The 6371-nt window shown below is 57.1% G+C and overlaps 1 long non-coding RNA gene across 2 annotated transcripts; it reads right to left on the reverse strand.

Annotated features, from left to right (window-relative positions):
* Window positions 1-328: 328 nt before the first annotated feature.
* On the reverse strand, window positions 329-5897 carry LOC108390595 (uncharacterized). Of its 2 annotated transcripts, none has more exons than XR_012120826.1 (3): window positions 5611-5897; window positions 4696-4835; window positions 329-626 (listed from the first exon to the last, which is right to left on the reverse strand). It is a non-coding gene; the product is annotated as an uncharacterized lncRNA (long non-coding RNA). The 2 variants fall into 2 exon arrangements; XR_005053970.2 differs by having other exon boundaries at window positions 5231-5897.
* Window positions 5898-6371: the final 474 nt, after the last annotated feature.

Raw genomic sequence — 6371 nt, forward strand, 5'->3', positions numbered from 1 at the left:
ACAACTGCAGACATTTCCCAACGTTCCGAGGCAGTAGAACGCCCGGGAGCAGTCAGGCCCTTATGGTCGCAGTTACTGGACCGCAGAACACTCTGGGTGACCAAGGAGAGCAGGTCATTTAGAAGAGGGGGACCATCTGCCCAGACTTCTCAAAAAAAACTTATCAATGCCTATATAACCCACTGGAAAGAAAATATAATCCAAAAATTTTATGCTCACTAAATATATCTTCCACATGCGTGATCTTGGGGGACGGCCCCTTGAGTCCATCCTCATTGAGGAAATGTATATAAAGAGAGAGGAAACATACTAGTGTTTAGCTGTCGGAAAATATACTTTCATTTTCAATATTCTATATTACACATATTAAATGTATGTAGATATGACAGGGCATGGGGGCTGGCCCAGATGGGGTGCTCATATCTGCAGCCCCTGGATGCAAACCACCTCAGTGATGAGCAGCTGCACAGGCCACCCCAGGGTGCAGAGCCGTGCCCAGGAAGGAGAGAGCACCGGCGGGGTCCCGGGGACAGCGGGTTGCAGTGCACACGTCCAGCTCCCGCCCGCATCTCAGGCTCTGCCTTCCAGACACACCTCCACACAGCACTGCCCTCACCTTCCAGGATCTGTGCAAAATCAAAACAGAATTTTTTTGTGACTTGGGACTTCCTCTTTCAGCAAGCCCAGGGAAACTGGTATCACCCACAGAATGCAGTATGTACATAAAGGACAAACTGACATCTGGCAGACACCACCCGGGAGGAAGTACAGCCACAGTGACAGAAGGACTTTTTATTAAAACCTTCACAAAGACAAGTTGAAAGACCCCACAGACAACAGATGGGGACATGGGGACAGAGTCAGATGAATGTGGAGCAGAGTAAAACTGTACGGAGTTAAGGAGCAGAGATAGACAAAGGAGACAGGCAGAGGAGAGGGAACACACAGCCGTGGCATCCGTGGAAGAGGGGGGAGTCCGGCCCGCTTACGGCACGTGTCCAGGAGTCCCCACAGCAGGTGGACTTTCTCAGGCTCGCAGTGTCCCTATCACGGTGTGTCTAGCATATCTTACTTCAGGATGCAGTGTTTCGATTCCACTTCAAAATGTTTTCGCTATGCTCTTACTTCTGGTAGACCCTTCTGGAAAGAATTGATTTGAGCAGCATTCAAAATGCCAAGTCATGGATAAGGGGGACAACAGGTGGTCTTAGATCTCTAACCGGCCACATTCAGCACCAGTGGATAAGGGACAGCACCTCGACTCAGGCTGGGAGCAGATGGGGGCACCTGGCAGTCTTTGCCCCACCAGGCTGTCCTTCACTAAAAGCTGCTGAAACCTGGAGGCAGCCGTGTGCCGTCTCGCATAAATAAAGAACTTGGGTGGGTGTGAGAGTGTGAGTGTGTGTGTGTGTGTGTGTGTGTGTGTGTGTGTGTGTGTGTGTGTGTATGCGTGTGTGAGTGTGTGTGTGTGCAGTGGGATAGATTGGCGGCCATGAGGGACAAGGGCTTAGTGCCATTGGAGAGAATACAGATGAACGTAGAGGGCGTGAGGCTAAGCAAGACAAGTTAGAGAAGACAAACCCCATACGGTCTCCCTTATGTGAGGGATCTGCAGAAGCCAAACTTGTTAAAAATAGAATGCTCATTTGCAGGGATGGTAGAATTAGGGAGATGTCCTTTTAAGGTATAACCTTGAACCAGTGGGTAATATACACCCGGGAGGTGTGACCGCCTGAGGAGCAATCAGCGAGCAGCGCTGGTTCATGAACTTCCGACGAGCTGACACCAGATCTTAACTATTCCCAGAACAAAAAAGAAGCAGAAACTACGAGACTGGGCAGAGGTGCTGGCGAACGCGATGACGACAATGTTATCGCACAGGACAGATGCAGCACACCCATGACCGTACACATTAAACGTACACGGTTACATGCCATTTATATCTCAATTTTTAAAATAGACTACTTTGTTTTAAAATAAGTACATAAATGACGGTGACTGGAGAACACTTTGAACAGTCAAGAATCCAAGAACAGGTTTCCATGACCCCCACATGGTGAAAAGATGTCAGCCACCAAATGACATCACAGAAGCGGGCACCCAAGGACAGGGGCACACATCCCACGTAGTTCCCGGTACGGCTGGGGCCAGACCACCATGGAGACGGAGCAGAGGGAGAGGGCGTCTGCCCTGACTCACCCTCAGGCCCTGGCTGGGCCCGGAGAAGCCGGGAGGCTGCCGCACTCCTGACCGCTGGCATCAGTGGCCAAGCCCAGCAACAGAGGCCCAAGCAGAGCAGACGGCTCGGGCGGCAGTGCAGGATGGGAGGCCTGGGTGGAAGTGGAGGCAGGGAGACCACAAGCTTCCCACCCACACACGGTGAGAACAGACGTAGTTGTGAGGAACACAGTTAGCCCAACACCCACAAAACAGCCAAGAGAGGCGACCTGTGGAAAGCTTCCTTCAGACACCCTTACACGAGATGGTGAGACAGGACTGAGACCAAGCGTGTCTGTCCTCAAAGTACTGCGTGGGCTTAGCGTGCCCCTTAGAGGGACAGACTTCCCACGCAGACCCCAGAACGATGCCCACTGTGCAGCACAGGAGCCTCACGGTAAAATGTGGGAAGTTGGACAGCTTGAGCAAATCCATTACTCTGGGATGAAATGCCAGCTCTGTGTCACCAGGAGATGGCTCTGCCTGGGTCCTTCTCCCCGGGCTCTGTCACCTTGGGAGGGAGTGGGACAGATGGCAGCAGCTGCCAGCATTTGCTGAGTGCCTTCTGCACCAGGCTATTCACCTCATTCTCTCTTTTATTCAGCGAGACTCGAGAAAGCAAGGTGCCACTATCCCTATTACTACAGAGGAGGGTTCTGAGGCTCAGAGCAATCAAGTGGCACGGCCAAGCCAGACCCGTGCGGTGGCCCCTGCTCCTCCCTGCTGCAGGGGCTGCGAGGGCAGGGGCCACAGGGAGTGGCATGGCTCGAAGCCCACGCAGCACCACCGGTGGGAGAGCCCTCACCATGCATTGGCAACCGGAGGCCGGCACCTCACATCTGCAGGGCCGAGTTCCTCCCGTCCAGACACAGAGGGAGTCACGTTCCCACAGTTTTGTGCATCCTGGGACTACATCGAAGGGACACCCACTTTCTGTCGCACACCTTGAGCACACAGCCCTGACCGCAGTCACCTCCACGAGCTCCGGGCTCACCCTCCCTGCTGCCCTCCCCTTCACCCGTGCTGGGAACCTGCGGGGCAGGAGCCGCTGGGAGGATGAGGAGGCAGTGAGGGCCGAGAACTCTGGGCAAGAAGGCCCTGGGGAGCAGAGCCGGGAAACTGCCTCAAAGTGCATGAAGCTGGCAGTGCAAATAAATGCACACAAGTGCATGCAGACAGTGAGGAAGGGCCGTTTGTCTGGCCGCTCTTCCTGCCCTGACATGGTGAGGGCGACTGTCCCACTCCCTCCCTGCCGGGAGCCGACCTACTCTGCCTGCCTGACGGCACAGCCCAGGAGGCCGTGGATGGATGGGTGCCGCACACGGGCCTCCAACGGGAGGGCTACTGACATCTGTTCTGTTGCTCAATCTGACTATTCCCCTAGACTCACACAGCCCCCATGAATCAGAGAAATCCCCAGAGAAAAGACTGTCCGCAGTCGTAGAGCAATCACAAAACTCAGCCTGTGCCCCTGCACATTCCCCCAGGCCGGTGGGCTATTGTCCCTGGGCTGGGAAACAGGAGAAGGTTCAGGAGACATCAGGGCACAGCTCCCTGGCCAGCCTGGCCCAGCGTGGCCCCCAGGAGGACCAAGAGGTGACCACCATGGGTGTGCGTCAGGAGAGCAGGTGGCAGAGTCTTGGTGGAGCTCCCTTAGGACCATGACTGCAGAGGGCACGGGAAGCACTGTCACCGTCCGCAGAGTGAGCGCTGCCCCTTCCACTGGGAGTGGATTCAGGGGGCTGTGGAGACAACACGCCCCCAGGGAGCTGGAGGGGGAGTCCAGGCCAGCGAGTTCTGAGACCCATTCAGAAAAGAGTGTGGCCCTTGGAGAAATTTAACCTGAGATTAGAATCCAAAGGCATGAGAGCCACAGAAAAATCTTGAAGAAAAAACATGACGACCTTCCCTGGTAGGGAGAGCAGGGGGACAATCCGAGGAGCAGGTTATGCCATAAGCCCCCGAGTGACACATGCCTGATGACGGTGCTGTGACTATGTCATGTGACCAGTCTCCCATGCCCCGCCTGGGGGCTCTGCCCTTGAACAGGCTCAGCCTCTGCCACTGTCTGTGCCCTCACTCCCTCAGCCAGTCACCGACTCTGTCCCTCCTTCAGGGACTCCTGGACCAGCTGGGGCTGGACTCCCCTCCCACCCCCACCAAGGACAGCGGCCGCCCCAGCACTGACCCCGACTACAGGCTGGGCATCGAGCTTCGCACGTTTCCTCTGACCCTGGGGAGACCTGAGCAGGAAGGCCCGCTGTTGGCACCCTCTGTGGCCGGGATGGGGGTCCGCCCACTCAGTCCCTTCCCTCGGGAACCTGGGGGACTCAGGGGGTTTCTCAGGATGTGGTTGCCTCCCCACCCCTCTTCTGGCCATAGGGTGGGGTGGGGACATGGCAGGAGGCACTGGAGCCCCATGTTTTCTTTGACTGTCATGCCCCCACCCACCACCCATGTTTCTCTTCTCTGCCTCACCTTTTTCTACGGTGTTTCCTCAGTTTGCGTGTGTCCCCAGGTGCTTGCGGAGGGAAGTCCTGTTTCTGTCCACGGCCTCTCTGTCTCCTCGGGTGACGGCTCATGACGGCAGCCACATTTGCTCTCATGTTGCTTGTGGTCTGAGAAATAAAAACACAAGACATTCCCCTGGCATTCGTGCCAGTAAGGACCTTCCTTCTGGAGTGGAATAGCCAAGGGTCAGGAACCCGATGGCAGAGGTCAGCAGGAGTGCAAAGACACTCCCCACAGAATGTGAGGAATACACTCAGTACCTGCTAAGGACACTGTTCTGCACCAAGGTGCCAGGTCCTAGGGAAGCAGCCCAGGTGGGATCAGCTCCCTGAGGCCGGAGCACCAGGGCCTGGAGGCCGTGGAGACCACTGAGCCCTCCAGCAGCCCCCTGCACCCCAGCAAGGCCTGCCCATCACTGCGATGGCCACCCAAGCAGAGGTCAGGCATCATCTCCGACTTCTCCAGCGGCTCAGTGAGCAGACCACATGTCGTTCCCTCCTACCTTCCATCATTGCTGACCCGACGGTCTTTCCCTTTGGACATCAGCACCCCTGTGCCAGCGAGAGAGCCACGTCTAGCTCACAGGCTAGTTTCACAAGTAACCAACCACAAGTGTGCCCTCATTAACAAGGGACCAGGGGACCCTCTCCACCTGCCTTCAGCGGTTCAGCCCTCCGCTCATCTCCAAGTGCTGCTCAGGGCAGCCAGGCCAGGAGAAGCCTTCCCAGGTGCCTGTCCTGGAGTGGGTGGGGCACCACCACAACACTGGGGCTGTGGGCTAAACACGGGCAGTGGGCCCAGCTCTGGCCAGTCCATCCCACCAATCCAGATGCCATGCCTGGCGCTTGCCGGGACTCATTCCTGGGATGCTCCCATCTTTACCCAGCACTGGCAGGAGCTGTCTGCCTTGGGGCACCTCAGCGGGGCCACTGCATTGACCCCACCACTGAGGCAGGCCTCTCCCAAATGACAAGTCCCTGACCCTGCCCTTATTTGTAAAACGAAAAGGAAACCACAAGGGCATCCTTCAAACAGAAGACCAAGCAGCACAAACTTGGCCCAGACCCAGAAGCGGCTGCAGGACTGGGTCTCCTGGGCTCTGTGGCCGCCCCACCACCAGCCAGCTTCAGGGTTTTGGCTGAGCTGGGAACCACAGTGCTACCTGGGAGCACAGTGATTGACAGCTCTACAAAAACCCCGCAGCACTCCCTGGGCAGCTGGGCACCTGCCCCACTCCCCATGCAGACCAGGGGGAGGGGTGACGCTGGAAGGGGGGCGTCCAGGCGCACCGAGGAGGGGCAGCACTCAGGCAGAGGCCCATCGCAGAGGCCCTGGGCTGGGGTGGTGTGCACAGGGCCCTGGGGTGCTGGGGGCAGCCTGGTGGGGGCGGGGAGTGACGCTGAGCCATGGAGTAGCCAGGTATCAGAAGGTGACTTTGTGGTTCCCAGACCCAGAGCTGACAGCAGGAGGGAGCAGACAGCTGACTTCCTGGCCTCGGGGCTCCCTGAGGGCCCTGGCTGTGGGGTTTCTGTGGCCACAGCAGGTGCCAGCTCAGCATGCCCATGCTTTCTTCAAGCACTAGGGCCAGGGCACCCTGGTTGCTGTCTCCTCAGAAGCCTGTGGCCCCACCTGTCCTCAGTACA

The sequence above is a fragment of the Manis javanica genome, chromosome 8 (genome assembly GCF_040802235.1).
Source record: "Manis javanica isolate MJ-LG chromosome 8, MJ_LKY, whole genome shotgun sequence".
Lineage (NCBI taxonomy): Eukaryota > Metazoa > Chordata > Mammalia > Pholidota > Manidae > Manis > Manis javanica.